Genomic DNA, 18,551 nt, shown 5'->3' on the forward strand with positions numbered 1-18,551 from the left:
TCCATAACCACTTGGCAAATGGTCTTTCTGCTGACCAATTGGTTGGGCCAAATGTCTCTATTTAATTTTGTGTCCGTCTTTATTTCCAGCGTTCTCATCCTTCTCCCAAACCACATATACATGCAGTGTACTCTACTCAAGAAATAATTTCTAATTGTATATAGTTGATGCTCAATTCATGTACATGTATTGATTGACAGTTTTTGTCTGAGAATTGCATGTGCCTTGAAAAAGTCTGTATACTACTTCACATCCACCAGGATGGCTATGATAAAAAAAACCCCAGAAAGTAACAAGTGTTGACAATGATGTGCAGTAATTGGAACCCTCATACATGGCTCATGGGAATGTAAAAGGGAGCAGCCCCTGTGGAAAACAGTTTGTCAGTTCCTCAAAGAGCTAAACAAAAATTAGTAGATGGCTCAGCAGTTCTACTCTGAAAAAAGAATTGAAAACAAGGACTCAACAGATACTCATATGCCAATGTTCATAGCAGCATTATTCACAACAGGCAAAGGTGGAAACAACCCAAGTGTCCGGCAACAGCTGCATGGATAAAAAAATGTAGTATCTACTACAGTGGAATATTCTTCAGCTTTATAGGAATAAAATTCTGATACATGCTACAACATGATGAACCTTGAAAACATGATGTTACGTGAAATAAGTCAGACACAATAGGACAAATATTGTATGATTCCACTTATATGAAATATCTAGAAGAGGCAAATTCATGGAGCCAGAAAGTAAACCCCATGAGATAACCCGAGGTTGCCAGGGGCTGAGGGGGTGTGCGAATGGGTGTTACTGTTTCAGTGGGCACAAAGTTTCTGTTTGGGGTGATGAAAGTTATGGAAAAAAAAAGTGGTAATGGTTGCATAATGTTGTGAATGTAATTAACGCCACTGAATTGTACATCTAAAGTTACAAATTTTGTTACATATATTTTACCACACAAAAAACATCTGTTACTTTGGTCCTTCACATTTAAATGGTATTAGATTTTATAGTTTACAAAAGATTGTCATAATATCTCATTTAATCCTCATAGCCCCATGAACTAGGCAGAATATTTACCATTTCCTTCATACCCCCTGCTTCCACCCCTGCTTTGATGATGATGAACTTGAAATTTAGAGCATCCATGTAGTCAGCTGCAGCGACAACTCTCCCACACAAACCCTCAGACTTCCCCCTCCAGGTTCAAATGCTGATCTTTTAGGGACTCAAACCCTGGAAATTCTTCCAAGGTCCTTGGATCTTCAGGTGCTCCCAACCCAAGTGGTTGCCATAGGCTTTTAGCCTCTGGTTATGACTGGCCTCCAGCCCACCCCTAACTTTGGGCATCTGACCTTCCCACAGAACCATTGTTAAAGGTGCGTAAATTAGTCAAAACACGCCTGAAAGAGATATAACTTACACCTTCAGAGTTCAAGGTACTCTATTCAAGACCATGACGATGCACAAGAAGAAGATGCACAAAAACCAAGTGGAGGGGAACTGATGATTCCCAAACCGGGGGGCGAGAAGTTGGTTAGCCTAGGAAAGTAGGACTAAGACAGCCTGGGCATTGTTTGTCAAGGCCTGAGTCTGTCAGAGTCGCTGGAAGCCCAAGGCCCCAGTCACCTCATTTAATCCTCGCAACAGTGCAGGGAGAAAGGAGGATGGGAATGGTTTTCTCCATTTTACAGTTGAGGGAAGGTTAGGTGCTTGCCCAAAGTCATACAGCCACAAGGGATAAGATGAAAATAGAACTCAGGTGCCCTGACATCTAGGCCAGGCCCCTCCCACTATGCTTAGCTGCCCACTTCCAAGAGACCCACATCCGATGCCCGGAAAATGCCATGTGGAAGACGGCTGTTACGATTCTAAGTTTAAGTTGGGGGTGGGGTGGGGGGCAGTGTGTAGTGGGTACAGCCAGGGGTGAAGGATGGGGACGCCGTCCTGCCATCCTGGATATGGAGTCTTTTTTTATGGCTTATGCCACTCCAACTGGCATACACAAGGCATAGCTGAAGATTAAACGTCCTCAACGTCATTAGCCCATTAGATTTCCTGACACCTTCTCCCAGAATTCTGTCCTGTTTACATTCCCAAGCCAGTTTCTGTTTATCACATTTGCAGAAGGTTCATAAAGAGATGTCCTCTTCCTCGCCACTCTTCAGGGAGCAAATATTCTCTCATATACTTTTGGGAAGGAAAAGAATTCCTTTCAGTCCAGAGCTTTAGTTGCCAAAAAAAAATTGCTTTACCATCCCCCAACCCTACCTTGGGTGACCAGCTTGTCCCAGTCCACCCCGGACTGTTCCAGCTGAAAGTCCCGTGTTCTCCCTTTGATCCGGGGCAAACTCGAGTGGTCCTGATTTCCTGCACCAGCTGCTCTCCCTGAATCCTGCCTCTTCCATTCCTATATTTAGGACTAATTTTTGCAAGTTGATCCTGCTGCCACAGGGGCTTGTTAATAGCAAACAGACATCCCCTGGGATCACCCGAGGCAGAGGGAGATGGGCCTGCGTGGCTCAGGTATGGTGGAGTTGATCTTGATCTGAAGGCGTTCCCTCTCCCTGCTTCGTGGGGTGATGAGTCAGACTCTGCAAAACGCATTGCCCTGGCTGGAAAGACGTTCTGTGGCTCCATCTACATCTAACAAAGGCGGAGCAGTGGCCTTTTGCTCTGTAGGACAAGGACAGTCCCCACAAAGGTGAAGGGCAGATTTTCTGGGGCCTGGGCTTCCTGGTGTGAGACTGGAGAGGCTCCTAGGAGTGGAAGAGAGTGGCTGTGGCTGGTCAGAGGTGACAGGAAGAGGTGTTGGTGCCGCTCACTCATGCCAGCAGGAAATTAGGACTATCCCATTGCCCCAGGGAGAATTCTTAATGTTCCCGGGGTAGAACATTTTAGCAAAGCCAGGCAGGGAGCAATTACCTACAACGTCAATCAGTCTATGAGTTAACTGAGTAGATCCAGCACGGACCAGTTTGTCCTTCATTTCTCTTGGCAAAGCGGGTCGGCTGGCTTTGGCTGGCTTTCCCCGGCCCACCAGAGAGGGCAGGTTGTCCCAGCAGGTCAGAGGAGGCGCTATGCTAAGCACAGACGTTCAGGCACTTGCTCAGATGGCGTGTCTCAAGTGTTCCTCTTTTCTTAGGAAAGAGAGTTCTCTGTCCACGGTTAGATAAGGGCGCCTTTCTGACCTGTCACAGGGTATTTGTTTCTGCCGCTCGATTTGTTGTTTCGGGGCGTGACTGACAGCTCCGGGGAGGGGAGAGGACAATCTAGGAGCCTTTCAGCTTTTGCTGTCTCGCGGGAGCTTGGACGACGGAGAAGATGGATTCACTGCGTGCGTGCGCCGGGCTTATGTAAGCCGCAGGCGGCAGGCGGAGTGGGGAAAGGAATGCGGCGAGGTGCGGGGGCAGGGAGAGCTGGCCGGGCAGGCGCCGCAGTGCAGTCTCGGCCGCAGAGCTGCGCGTGGAGGTGCCGCGGTGACTGAAACCCTGCAGTGCAGAGCCAGCAGAAGGGGCGGAGGAGGGAGCAGAGGAGCTTCTAGCGGCGGTGCTGGGGCGCAAAGCCCTAATTTGGCAATGCTCAGGGGGTAGGGCTGGGGATGGTGGGGAAAGCTGCCTTATTGGGGTTGCTTGTGACAATAGGTGGGGGTGTGCAGTGTGGGAGGGAGCTGAGGAGGCAGAGGGGAGAGGCAAAGGTCAGCGGCCTTGGAGCTGCTTCATAGGCGGCAGGAATTAAAGCGGCAGGCTCCTGTAACTGATTAGCAGCAGGGTTTCTCCTATGGGCCTCTCCCCTAAATTCTGTCTTCCTTATAATTTCACCCCATCTTTGGCTCTCCGAAGCGAAGCCGCAGCGCACAGCTGCCCGCCCAGCCCCTGGTAAGCGGCAGAAGCCTCTGCTGGAGTCGTCCCGCTGGGGATGCTCTACATCTCAGCCGAGTAGGCGCCTGCATGGTGCACCAATCAGGTGGTTGCAATCCCACAATATTTATTTGAACTTATTCTGCACAAGGAGCAAGGCTGGGCTTTTTCAGGGCATATTCCTGCCCTCTGGGTCTAGCAGGATAATGGTAAGAAATAGGACAATGGCCCAGATAAATAAGTAATACAGCCCAAGATGGTACCTGAAAACCTGGAGGGAGATGCAAAGGCTACATGTTTTTTTTTTGTAGATTCACATACCTAACACCTCTGTCCTTCCAGCTGATTTTCTGCTTTGGAGGAGCAAGATGGGGGTCATTTTGTCTGATCTCTGCCAATCTGATCGGGTTGTCCATAGGCCTAAAGCCAATCGTACATTTCAGCTTCTATCCGGTCTCCATATATTCATCTCTCTGTGCTCTGGGAGGGAAAGCTGGCTTTGAAAAGCAGACGGACCTGGGTAGAGGTCTTGGCACTGCCATTTACTTGCTTTGGGTTGTTGGGCAAGTAACTTCACTCGCTGTCAGTTTTCTTGTCTGTGAAATGGGACTTAAATAAAATGTGGTTAAGAGCACAGGCTCTGAAGTGACCCTGCCTGGGTGTGAATACAGAACCCACCACTTATTAGCTGTGTGATCATGGCTAAGTTGCTAAACCTCCCAGTGCCTCAGTTTCTTCATCTGGAAAATGGGGATAATAATAGCACCTACATCATAGGGTTGCTGTGAGGATTAAATATGTTAAAATATGCAGAGAGCTTAAGACAGTGGCTAGCACAGAGTAAGTTTTTTATAATAATGATAATAACAATAATAATTTCGTCTCAAGGTTGCCGTGAGGTGTAAATTAAACAACGTTCTTAGAAGTACCTGGGAAATAAATACGAATACAGGTGACTATCTCCTTCCTTTACTTATAAGGAGTTAGGAAATAACAGAAGAGCCCTCTGTGCTAACATTCTGCACCTCAGAATTAAATCTAACATGGGGAGATAACTTTTTCTTCTTTTGCCACTTTACCTTTAAGAAAATGGAAACTAAAGTTGATATAGGGAATGATTATTAATATGATGTAATAGCTCTCAACATTAAATTAAAAGGTCATGCTAAAGAGCAATTTTCAAAAAGGTAAAAATTATGACTCACATACAAATACAAAACGCATAAACTTCAAACGTTTTATTTAACCCCTTAATTAGGGAATGAGTAAGATGCTAACATCTGTTCAAAGGAGAATTTGAAGAACACACACACACAACCAGGAATGTAGAGATGAATTTGCTAATGGATACAAAACCCGTTAATAGCCTATAGCGCGATGTTTGCAAAGTATAATATTTAGAGTCAACTTTTTTACAGGATGGAAATCAATCAGATCTCTACCAGAAAGATACATTTGCATTTTTATAGGAAAGAATCATGTGCTTTACTATCAGTTTTCTGAAACTTAACTTGCATTCCTACAGAGCTGTCAAATTGCCTAGTGAATGAAAACAGTTGAAGATGCACAGCCTATAGAATCAGATAGTTCCCAGAGTCTGCTAGCCTGTGCCCAGGTCTTTCCTGAAAGGACACCCAGTAGAGTTCCTGATGTTTAAAGATGAATCAAATGATAAAATACCTTTTAAGTTGGAAAGAGGGGAGGTTTATTTGTGAGAAGCATTGACACTTGTGAGTTCATTATATAAAATGAGGTGACTACATTTGTGATGCTACCTTAGCAAACCCCTTGGGTTCCCAGGATCAAGACCACCCTCCTTCAAATGTGAGACTGTTTAGTGTTGATAACTGATACCAGGATACCTGGTACCAGAGGCTGCTTTTTGCTATCAGGCTCATCAGAGAGATTCTATGGCCTGATGACTCCTCTTCCGGAGGTGCTGCAGGCTTGAGCAAGAAGTCATGCCTCAGGTCTCCCGGGGAGTGGGATAGGAACCCTGAAGTTGGGAAGGGGAGAGGGAGGGAGGGTCTAGGCCCATGGTGGTTTGATCAACACTAAGCCACTGGGCCGCAAAATAGGAGAGCTCCCTCCTCTGACTTCCTGGCTTCTCCAGCACTGTCTATCATAAGTCCGGGAACCACATTTATATTAACATATTTGTAATCGTGAGCCCTCCAGGACCAGTTCAACTGACTCCATCTTATCAACAGAGTAATTAAGAAATTGTCTTTTAGAAAAATTGCAAAGTCACCCAGCCAGAGCATGTGCAGAGAAAGGAAACTTGACCTGAAATGACTGTGGAACCAAGGATTCCCCTTCTCATGGAATCAAAGGGCCAGGACCTGACTAGAACTTAAAAGTCAGACTTTCATCAGAAGCAAGGGGTTTGTCATTCTGGAAGATCTGGTGTTAAAACTGCTTCCCCACCTTACCGTAAGTGTTTACAACCTCATCATACATGTTTATAACTTCATCCTGAATGTGTAGAACCTTACCGTAAATGCTTGAAGCCCACCCATCAAAACCTGTCTTGCCAGCGTTTCCATGTGCCTAACCTCTTTAATTTCACCCCAAATCCTTAATCAGAGAATCAGATCTGAGGGCACTTGCCTTCTGTCCCCCTGAAGATTAATCTTGCAGAATAGAGCTGATTTCTTTTCCCCAAAGCTGCCATAGTTAATTGGCTTTTTTTATATGCATTGGGCGAGAGAACCCCAATTTTGTGTGGTAACATATTCAGTCTCCATGAAGTGGGAGACTTTTTTCCAGCCACTTTGGACATACTCATGGGCTAGTAGAAATACCCAGAATTAGAAGGATTAAGACTCCTTGGAAAGTTTTTTCCAGGAACTCAATGCTGAGTTTGCCCTTAGTTCCTAGAAGGCAGTCAGCTGTGTTTCTCAAAGCCTGGTTTGGGAGCTCCCTAAATTACAGTCACTTTGAGTATGGTCTGCAAACTGCTGAGCATGAGAACATTTAAATAATCAAGGGGCCAATCTCTTCCCTGTCTCCATTTTTTGGAAGTGAGACCAGCCAGTTTCTTAGAGCACCACAGGGAGGAAGGTAAGTGAGAGAGAAATGGCAGAGTGAGTGGTTCTCAGTTGTGATGCTGGGTGATATGGTGCATCTCCCACAGTGTTCTCCGACTCCTCCTGAGTTTGGGGAATCAGGGAGAAGTGAAGGAAGACACTGTGGGATCAATCGAATATGATTTATTCGTAGGCAGGAATGAGATGGCTTTGCTTTCTCTTTTTCTTACTTGGGCCACATAATTAAGTCCAATTAATGGGACCTGATTGTAGCGGGAGTCTGTTTCCCGTTGTCTTTACCCAAAGATGGCCACCAAAGTGCAGACGAGCTCTATCTTACTGTAGGAGAGGAACACGGATTCTTGATAATGAAGGGGAAAATGGCAAATGGATGTTTATTGTGGCTTCTCTGTCTGCAGGTGGCCAACTGGGGTGGAGGTGGGGGACAGAGGGTAGAGGGCCAGAAGACACACTTTGTGTCTTGAGCTGACACTCGCCTGCATCGACTTGCCTGCTTTCTGCCAGGAGAGGCCAAGCGCTGTCCTCCAGCTCTCTTTTACGCTGCTGGAGGGGAGGCAGCACCGAGGGACCTGGTTTCCTCCTCCCTTCGTCCCAACCTAAACAAAGATGAGCAGCTGAGTGGCTTTCCTCAAAGTACGCTGGGCCACTGGGATTTTTAACCGGAAAGGGCTCGTGGGGTATTGCAATTTGGCAGCATTAGAGATTCTCTCTCCTTCTGACCTCCAATCTAAGTAATTAGAGCTTGCTCATCTCACTAAGGGAACATTTAGGGCAGCGTGGGACAGAATTAGAACCAACCCACCGGGAGATGAGCACTCAGCCCGAGGAGGACAGCACCGTGCTACGACCCAAAGATGGGAGATGAATCAGATAGACGCAGGCAGACGCCTCCCCGATCTGCATTTGTTGTTGTTGTTGTTTTTTAAACAGAAAAATGACTCTCTCAACAAACCCCTCTAACAAACAAATGAGCCTAGGATGAGATTTCCAGCGCACCCCCTTCCCTGACAGGAATAATAAATTAATCCTAGGCTGCAGCAGCTGCCGGGGCATCACTCAGGGCTGTTTCCATTCAGTCCCAGGAGAGCCCCCGAAAGCCACTCCCCACCCCATGCCAGCGCTGCTAACTTTAGCTCTTCCGGCATGTGCACAGTCTATTTTTAGTGCCTGAAAGTCAGAGTTCAGCATACAATTCATCAAGCCATCAGTCATCCTCCATCCAAGTGACACATAGAGAAAAATCCTTCCAAAAGAGGCGCTTGCTCTCCACCAGGGGTAAAAGCCATTCTAAGAGCAAGAATTCACCGGGCCAAAGGGGTTTTCTCCTGACTGGGATGATGTGAGGAGTGCCTGAGAGTGCCAGGCATGGAGCCAGGGAGCAGAGTGTGGCTCCAGAGAGCCAGAGGGCAGGGGCAAGGGGAGGCAAGAAAGCAGGGAAGGGTCAGCAGGTCCTGCTGCAATTATTCTGTTCCCACTGAAGTTGCCGGCAACTGGGTGTGGGTTTTAAGGCCCCAGCTTAGATGTCACTTCTTGTGGAAACTTGACTTGAGACCCCTCAAAGTGGATTAGGAGCCCCTCCACTGCACACTGTATTTCCTCTGCCACACTGTGCAGCAGCTACCTCCTGAAACTGGAATGTGCAAATAAATCACTTGGAATGTTGTTAAAATGCAGGTTCCATTTCGGTATATCTGGGACCTTAGATCTTGCCTTTCTTGTAAGCTCTCAGGGCAAGACTCTGGTAGTGCCACAGAGGGGCTGCTCTGGGGCAGAGGCGATACCAGGCTGACCAGCTTATAGCAAATCCAGACATTGCCTCAGGGGCTGAGCTTGTGAGTTTATAGGTGAAGGCATTATAGGAGGGGTGTTGGTAAGGAGGAAAGTGCGGGTCTTCATCCCCGCTCCCCCATAACACCATGATTGCTGGCCAGTGGAGCTGTACCAGGTGAGAGAGAGATCCTAGTATGTGGGAAAGAAGGATTGCCCATGGACTGCAGTTCAGGCCTGGAGCTGTTTCCACTCTCGCACCTGGAGACCTCTCTTTCATCAGAACAAGCAATGCTGCGGGGGTAACTAAAGGCTGGGGCTGCTGTAGAGGGGCTTGGGTTTTCCTGCTCCTGAGGCACAGCCCAAGAGATAGATGGTTAACAGTTCTCATAGGACAATCCATCGGGGAGGTGGGGGAGGTTTCAGGGTACCAGTAAACTGACAACAAAGAGTGGTGAAAGACGAAATACACCAGACAATTAAGGAGATGATTTAATTGAGACTATTGTAACAGGGAGAAATTCATGAATGAGCAATGTCTCAAGGTAAAGGAAGGAGACCCCGTGGTGGTACAGAGGCAAACAAATGACATCATGAGGACGGGTCTTATCTCAGAACATTCAGACTATTGGAGGGAAGGTGGGCCTTTGAAGTTAACAACTTTGGAAACCAAAAGACGTAGGAGATGTCTCAGAACTGAAAGGACGGGGGGAATTTCTTACCTTTGTTATTTTCCAGGAGCACAGGGCTCAGGTAAGTTCCGACTGTGTCAGAATATGAGGCGGTGACTGTTAGGTATGAAAGGGGGATTGCTGTGGGGCAAGAGCAGGCCTTGAGTGCTTCAGAGCTCAGATAAGCAAGAGGTCTCTGTGGACCAGTGTTACCTGGGAGCGTCGTATGGTGGAGTTAGCTTAAACTTGCTCTTAAGCTAATTGTGAAACGTACAGCAATATTGTGAGCTAGTTGTTAAACCATTGGTAGTTTCAAATTGGCCATGGTGGGAGTATTTACACCATGAAAATTGGCAAACACTATAAATCAGCGTTCCTTCTCCACTCACTCTTCAGGAGAGCTGGTTGTTACACATCTATCGGCATTCCACTGCCCAGAAGTCTCTGTAGAGGAGGCAGAACTTGAAATGGACCTTACAAGTTTGGAAAAGAAGCATCTTGTATTTCTCTTCCACAGGTCAGTGCTAAAAACAGAGACTTGCAATCCTTAAACTCCAAAACTAAGTACCCAGAGTTGAAATAGAAATAAATTAAGCATTGTTATAAGTAAGGACGTATGGTTTCAGCAAGAATTTTAATTTTCATTTTGAAATGGGACAGAAGAATTGTCTTAGGAAATTTGTGACAGTACTTGTGCGCCGTTCTGTCATGCAGAGACTTCTGTCCAGCAGACATTTTTTGAGCATCTTCAATCTGGTGATTCTATTATGAAATCTCAAATGTCCTCTGAATTGTCAAAACGAGATTACTGTATGTTCCTTGTTTGACTCTTGTATATTTTGTGGCTTTATGATTGTTTTTTAGAAGTGTGTACAATTACGTATATCTCCTTTTTAAGAAGAAAGTTGATGCTCTTTTCCCGACTTGAGAGAGAGAAAAGAATAAGAAGATTCAAAGGTTTCTGTGTCTAAGGACTGAATGGATGGTGTACCACTTGGCAAGATAGAGGATACAAGAGGATTTTGACCAAATGCATTCAACATGTATCTGGTAAAGGGCATCTTGGGGCAAACTTGAGAACTTCTTATAATTCCTTGTGCTTCCTAGTAACATCCTATATTTCAACAGCAACATGACTTCATCTGTCTTCATGATGGTTAATTATGGTTATAGGTTAATTATGTGTATGTCAAATAAAACATGACTAAGGAGGAACAGATGTAAATCTATGTACGAGTGAAAACCTCCACACTTAGTCTTGTTCAGCTGAGCGATGAACTGACTGAGTCACCAGCATGCTTATCTGAATGCCACTCACTGCCATATGATCTCTTTTAATATTACTTGGGCATTCTTAAGCTTCCATTTTGTGATGAAAAAAGTTTAAATAATTATTTTACTGATCAATCTTTCAAAATAGCAATGGAAACAAATAGCATTATTGTTTTTAATCAAATGAACTCACTGGAACCCAGTTTTGAACTCTTGGGGTTTCACAAACCACCATTTTGGAAACACTGATATTCCTCGTTGTAATAAAGATCCGACATCAAATTGGAGTATGTGCACCAGAGCTATAATATTGAAAACTATGTTTTTAAAGGAAAATCCATCCAGAATTGAATTTTGTCTTAATTTAATTGGTAAGAATTTGATATTGATTTTAAAATATATCAGCTTATTTGACAAGTATGATCAATATTAGTGAAACTTTCAAATCATATGGATCACTTTGTTACCTTTGGCTTCTATCCCTGCCACCTACAAGCTTATCTGCATAGAACCAATTCTTTTCTCCTTTTCTGTCTCATTAGAATGTATGTCCTACCTCCTGTTTGAAGCGTCTTTTTCAACCAAACCTCCAACCATCTCCTTCCCTTCCACCTGGGGCTATTCACTGTCTCTCTCTACTGCTTCTTCACCTCTTCCTTTCTAGTCACTACGCTTAGCATGAAAGTAGGCTCACATCTATTCTATCTTATGGAAGAATTCCCACTCAAGCCTAACCCACCTGCATCTACTATCCTGTTTTTTTTTCCTTCTGTTTCAGCCACATTTCTCAAAATAGCAGTTTCTACTGGTTGTTCCCATTTTATCACGTCTGATTAACTCTTGAACTCATATGGTTTCTGCCCATTACTTCCTTGAAACTACTCTTATCATGGCTATCTCCATATCACCAAACCTACAGGCTACTTGACCTATAGTGAAGAGCTTGTATTTTTCTCTCAGGTCAGAAGCTGTTGGAGAATTATGAACAGAGAAGTGACATAATATAACGTATGCTTCATCAAGGTCATGCTGAAAGGTGCAAGTATGAAGGCAGGGAGAACAATTAGAATACCATTAGAATAGTATGTATGAGGTATAGTGGTGGCTTGAGCTAATATGGTAGCAATGTAAGTGGTGAAAAATGGTCAGGTTCTGGGGATGTTTTAACTGTAGAGTTGAGAGGATTTGCAGGTGGAGTGGAGACTAAGTGTGAGAGAAAGACTCAGGAGTCAAAAGCAGTTCCAAGGTTTTGGCGTGAACAAATGGGAGAATACCCGTCAATTCTGTTCTTTCAAGTCGGGCTATCACACAGAAAAACTCAGTCCACCCTGCTGTCCCCCTGCCAATGGTAAGGACTTTGGATTTTACTCTGAGTGACATGAGAAGCATGGAAGCTTTGAGCAGAGGAGTGACACAACCTGACTTACATTTGAGAAGGTCACTCTGCTGATTAGAGAATAGACTATAAGTGAACAAGGACGGAAAAAGAGATTAATTGGACAATTTTACAGTAATGCAGGAAAGAGATAATGGTGGATAGAACCGAGGTGGTAACAGTGAATGTAGTGAGATGTGGTCACGTTCTGGCTATAAATTGAGAGAGAAATTGGCGGGATTTGTTTATCTTAGGGAGAAGAGGAGTCAAAGATTACTCTAAGATTTTGGCCTGAGCAACGGGAGGAATGGAGTTATCATTTACTGAAATGGGAAAGACTACAGGAGAAGCAGGATTGGGGATAGGATGGGAAATTAAGAGTTTATTTTTTGTCATGATAAATTTGAAATGACTATTAAAAATCCAAGTGCAGATATTAACTGGCAGTTGTATGTGTAAGGGTGATCTTCAGAGGGGATATTAGGTTAGAGATATAAAATAGGGAATTGTCAACATAGGCATAGTGTTTAAATCTATGAAACTGGTGGAGATCACCAAGGGAGTGAGTGTAGATGTTGAAGATATCTGAAGGTAAGCCCCAGTCCTGTGCACACTTAGATGGCAGATATAAGTAGGAACCAACAAAGGAGACTGAGCGGGAGCAGCCAATGAAGTAGATAAAGAACCAAGAATGATGTTCCAGAAAAAAAAAAGTATTTCAGGAAGAAAACTGTGATCCTCAGGGTCAAATTTTGCTGTTAGGTCAAGTAGGATGAAGTGTGAGAATTAACCCCTGGATTTGGCTATCTGTGTGTGGGTGTATATGTGTAGGAGTGTGTGTGTTGGGGGAGTGGGAGAGGGGATTGAAGACCTTGACAAGAGCAGTTTTTAAGGCCTGTTGGGAAGGAATGATTGGAATGAGTCTAAGAGAGAATGAAAATATCTTCTCCCAATTGGTAGGTTGTCTTTTCATCTTGTTGATGGTTTCCTTTGCCATGCAGAAGCTTTTTAGTTTGATGTAGTCCCATTTGTTTATTTTTTCCTTTGTTTCCATTACCTAAAGAGACATATTCAAAAAGATACTGCAAAGACTGACATGAAAGAGTGTGGTGCCTATATATCTGATAAGGGATCCATATCCAAAATATAAAGAACTCATATAACTCAACAACAAAACAACAAACAACCCTATTAAAAAATGGACAGAGGATCTGAACAGACATTTTTCCAAAGAAGATATACAGATGGCCAGTAGGCATGTGAAAAGATGTTCAACATCACTAAATATTAGGGAGATGTAAATCAAAACCACAACGAGATACCTCATGCCCGTCAGAGTGGCTATTATTAAAAAGACAAGAAATAACAAGTGTTGGAGAGGATGTGGAGAAAAGGGAATTCTTGTACACTGCTGATGGGAATGCAAACTGGGGCAGCCATTATGGAAAATGATATGGAGATTCCTCAAAAAGTGAAAAATAGAACTATCATATCTAGCTATTTCACTTCTGCCTATTTATCCAAAGAATAAGGAAACAGTAATTCAAAAAGGTAAATGCACACCTATGTTCATTGCACCATTATTCACAATAGCCAATACTTGGAAGCAACCCAAGTGCCCATTGACAAATGAATGGATAAAGAAGAGATGGTATGTGTACACAATGGAATACTACTTACCCATAAAGAAGATGAAATCTTGCCATTAGTGACAACATGGATGGACCTTGAGGGTATTACACTAAACGAAATAAGTCAGATGGAGAAAGACAAATATTGTATGATTTCACTCTTATGTAGAAGATAAACAAACACAAAGATACAGAGAACAGACTGGTGAATACCAAGAGGGGTAGGGCAAAAAGGGTAAAAGGGCACCAGTGTACAAGGGTGGATGGCAACTAGACTTTTGATGGTGAACATGATGCAGTCTATACAGAAGTCAAAATATAATGATTTACAAATTCATGTAATGTTATAAACCAATATGGCCTCAATAAAAAATAAAATGAAATAAAAAGAGAGAGTGCAAAGAGTGGAAGAGAAGACACTGTGTGTAGACTGCTCCTGATGACTCCTGGTATACAGAGGAGCAGAGAAATAGTGTAGTAGCTGAAGGCAGAAGTGGGATTGACAGATGGGTTTAAAATGAGATTTTAAAAAGTATGTTTGTATCCAGATAGGAAAATTCATTATGTAGGAAAGAGATGAAATATTGGAGCGAGCAAAGTCCTTGAGAAGGTGAAAGGGGGTGAGACCCAGAGTACCAGTAGAGGGGTTGACCCCAGCTAGGACCATGGATAGTGCATACACTGTAACAGGAGATAAGACGACTCTTATAGGTAGGAGCTGCTGGTAGATTGATAGGTGGAAGCATGTGCAGTCCTTTTCTAATTGTGTCTAATTTCTGTAGGAAATAGGAAGCCATGTCATCAGCTGAGAACGAGAGGCGTTGTTGGAGCTTTAAGGTGGGAGGAGAAGGTGTAAAATTCTTGTCTAGAGAAGAGGGAGATTGATTGGACTAAGGATGTGTAATGGGATGGAGGTCGCCAGGAAGGGCCTCAGGGAGGTTAGTGGCTGAGCACTGCCGCCAGTTACATGGCTGTGTGTTTTCTCCAGCTAGACTGGAGGTTCGGGGAGGAAAAGGTGCACCACCAACTCCCTTCCTTTCCTCTCTTTTCTCTTGCAGCATGCAAACTCTTGAAGCTCTTGGCTGTTTTTTCCAACCACCGCGGTGAATTCCGGATGAGAGCTGGGGCTTGAAGAGAGACAGAGCTTTCTCTGGAATGTCTGTTCTTCCTGCCAGTCAGTGTTCATCTGGCAGGCTGGCCTTTGACTGCGCTGGTATTTTAAGCATCTAAATGTGTTCTAAGCTGGCCCGGCAGCCATCCTATGCAATCCACGTCACTGCCCTTTACGCCGGAGGGGACTTAGGGACCCTTGGAATGCTCAATCAGCAGAGCCTGCACCGAATTGCAGTGGAATCCATTTGCCCAGGGACGGTAAGAATAGACTGGATTCTGAGGTGGGCGGATCTAGAGCTTTTCTTAAAGGTGAGAGTGGTGTCAGGGAAGGAGGCAGTCAAAGAAGCAGTAAAGTTTGGATATGATTTAAATGAAATACGCTTGAGATAAAATGATCTCCCCACAAACACAAAGCACAACTCCACAAATCAAAAGGGAAAGGAGGCTAGCCTAGAATCCAGCGATGTAGACATGTGTTGACGCGCCCATCTCTGCGAGCTAGGGAAAGAACAGTATTTACTCAGAGAGCAGTTCAGCATTAATACCCGTAAAACACTCAGAACGGTATCTGGCAGATAGTAAAGCTCAATATATATTAAACAACATAATAATACTGACAGATTATTCTTATTATTTTATCATTATGCCGTGGCTAGAGCTTACCTGCTTCTTGTTTCTGTGTCTTTTTCCATACCATGAAGAAAATTGTTTAAATATACGACAGAAATTAATAGATTGGTTAATGTAGTTCTTATACAAGGATGATATTGACAACCATGAAACACATCCCAAATGTGACGTGAAGGTAAGGTTGGGTAGTGGGAAGAGGTTTTGAGCCAGAGAGCCCTCAGGCAGCCTAGGCACTTGGCCAAGCTACTTAACTTCCAAGAACCTTACTTTTATGATGTGTGAAGTAGAGAAGATAATATCTACCCTTGAGATTGTTATCAGGGTTGAATAAATCAATGTATATAATGTAATGTGAATAGCGTTGGGTACACAGAATAACTCCGACAACGGTAGCTGTGATTATTAGGAACTTTGGTGGATTCCTTAAGTGGGAAAATTCTTATTTTTTCTTTCCATGTACAGAAATCTTCTTTACCTTTTCAGGACCAACTTGATGCCAACCTCCGTGAAAATCCCCTCCAGATTCTCTTGGTCAGATTTACTCTTTCCTTCCTCTGGACTCCTATTACATTTTGCGGATGCTTCTCTTTCTCAGTCTCCCTTCCCCCAACTCATCTTGAAAGTCTTTTTCCTTGCATGTCTGAGCTAGATTTAAGATTTTTTATACATCTCTGGATCTCTTTGCTGTTTAGTAAAAAGGCTAGGATATAGTAGGCATCTAACAAATGCTTATAGAATTGAGAGTTCTCTCTAATCCTCAAAGCCAGGAAACTGACTTACATTTAAAAGAGCCTCCTTTCTCTTTTCCCAAATTACCCCTATCAGAATTTCTGCAACAACATATAGTAGTGACTAAATGTATAGTGTCTGATGTCAGCAGGTCTCTTCTGGAATCCTATTCCAGCAATTGATAGCATGTTGCCTGCTATATCACAGGTAGCTAATGTTATGCTATCTGTCATTATTGTTATTGTCATTGTGGGTACCGTCATCATCATTAACACAGAGACAATGTCCATCTTGCTTATAATGGATGTAGGGAAGAAGGACACATACATGATGCAACCAAAGCTCAGTATATGACTGATAGTTAAGAGCCCTCACTTGATGTGGAGCACAGATGGCACATCTGGTTCCAATCAAGAAATGATCACTCTCTTGGCACGACAGAAAGGAAACAAACTATTCTGAGGTCATTTCAACAGCTTCCTGCACCAGCTGGTCAAAGTAATTAAAACTGCTAAGTGCCCAGTAAAGCCAGGCATAGAATGGACTCCACTTCCGTGACAGGGATAAGGTAGCATATTATAAAAATACACGTAAAACTCTGAGGACAAGCATTAGTCATCATATCTCCAGTGACTGAAAGAGACTCTGATTTGGTGTAGGACAGGGGCTGTGAAAGGGGAGGTTGACAAGAGGAGGATCTCAGTCACTTAAGCTACTGCCGGGCTCTTCTCTGCCGTAACCGGGCTCGTGTTATTAACATCCAAGAAGAGGGGAACTGAAGCTGTAACACACATGACAGTGTGGTGTAATGGAAAGAAAAGGAGATTCAAATCCTGGGTTTAACACTTACTAGCTCTGTGGCTTTTGCAATTTACTTAATCTCAGTGAATTTCAGTTTCCTAAGGATGTTTGGGAGAATCAGAGACGATGTTACATACCCATGCTCACCACCTGGCAACTTCATTATTGAGGACTCTAATACTTGACACCTGATTTTTTTCAAATTAGGGAAGAATAATAAAAATTAGACAGTTATAAAAAAAATCAATTTCAGTGAAAATGTTCTGACTGCTGTGAGTTTTGGGCATGGGCCTCCTAAGACTCTTCTTGCCCTGGATCAGAACCTCAGCAGACAGTAAATTGGTTTCTTTCTGTTCTGGGTCCTCTTCTGTACCCCAATTTTCAGCTTAGAAGGTTCTTGAAATTGTTCTTGGGGGCACTGAGCTGAGGCATGTGGAAATATCAATGCTCACTTGTTCCTACTATGGAGAAAATTGCTCAAGGGCACATGTCCCACTGATGGTGAATTAGTGATGTCATCTTCCTACATGAAGAACATTATTAATATCACAGTGACTCACACTGTGTGACTCTCCAGGCACTTGCCAGAGGGGAAGGGTGGGGATAGATCTACAAAAATATGGAGGGAGGAGAAGAAGGATTGAGACTTAGATGAAATATTTTAAATGAGGAATTAGCACCCTCTTTAGCTTTGAGAGATGAGAAACACAGAAGTCACTGGTGGCCTAATGAAAGTTAGGAGAGAGAGGGAAGTTGGAGAGGGAGTTAGAAAAGGTGAAGGGAAGAGATCAATAAAGAAGGAAGGAACCAGAAAAGAGAAAGGGAAAAAGGAGGACGTAGGAAAAGAGTGTCATTATTTAGGATTGAAACTCAAGCTATGGGGACGACCAATAAAAGAAGATTAAATTTGTAAAATACACTGAGAGGTCAAAGGGGTCCCAGAAAGAAGGTATTTATGAACATCTAAGTCAGTGGTTTTTGAGAATTTGGTGAAATCAATGGATAAAAAAGAGTATATAAATTCCAAATGTTGGTACATTTTCGTGGAATTCCCTGTTTCCCTAAAGCTGCTCCATGGATCGCCCTCTTAGGAGATTCTGCTTTATGGATTCACATAGGTTATCGTGAGACAGTGACGGGTCTAGAGCTTCCTCAGGCAGGTCTGTGTGTCAAACAGGGTTTATGAATATTACTTTTTTGGTGTTTTCTCAGCTGCATGGATGTCACTTCTTCAAATCTAGTTATAATCATATTTATTTATTTAGTCACTATATTGATTTCTTTTTTAAATTTCAGGAAGTGTTGGTGGATTTTTTTTTTTAAATGACCATTAGTAAATGATCCAAGGGTTTTGGGCCAAACAAAAGAGGATCATGACCTCAAATAAAACCTACCATTTGGGTGTTAGGCTCTTTCAAGCGGGAAGAAGGAGGTCCATTGGGGTTTCCTTAAGTGACAGGGTTTGTTTTCAATATACGTATAGAATTAAGAAAAACAGAAGTTGCATTGCATGGACCTCCTGAAGGAAAAGAAGCAGCAGGATGCCAGGCCACACAGAGACTGTTGTTTAGGAACTACATTATTTAGGGTTTGGTGTAGCTTGAACAATCTTGCCCCCGCTCAGCAGCAGACATCTGTTGATTTCTACTCTAGTG

The 18,551-nt window shown here is 43.5% G+C and overlaps 1 long non-coding RNA gene across 1 annotated transcript in view; it reads left to right on the plus strand.

Annotated features, from left to right (window-relative positions):
- Positions 1 to 1,485: 1,485 nt before the first annotated feature.
- Positions 1,486 to 18,551, plus strand: part of LOC124249545 (uncharacterized) — a 33,459-nt gene continuing 16,393 nt past the window's right edge. The window contains exons 1-4 of the long non-coding RNA XR_006891420.1: positions 1,486 to 3,398; positions 9,742 to 9,862; positions 10,210 to 10,395; positions 14,682 to 14,994. This is a non-coding gene — a long non-coding RNA (uncharacterized LOC124249545). The remainder of the gene's footprint in view (positions 3,399 to 9,741; positions 9,863 to 10,209; positions 10,396 to 14,681; positions 14,995 to 18,551) is intronic.

This window comes from Equus quagga, chromosome 13 (assembly GCF_021613505.1).
Source record: "Equus quagga isolate Etosha38 chromosome 13, UCLA_HA_Equagga_1.0, whole genome shotgun sequence".
In the NCBI taxonomy this organism is placed as follows: Eukaryota; Metazoa; Chordata; class Mammalia; order Perissodactyla; family Equidae; genus Equus; species Equus quagga.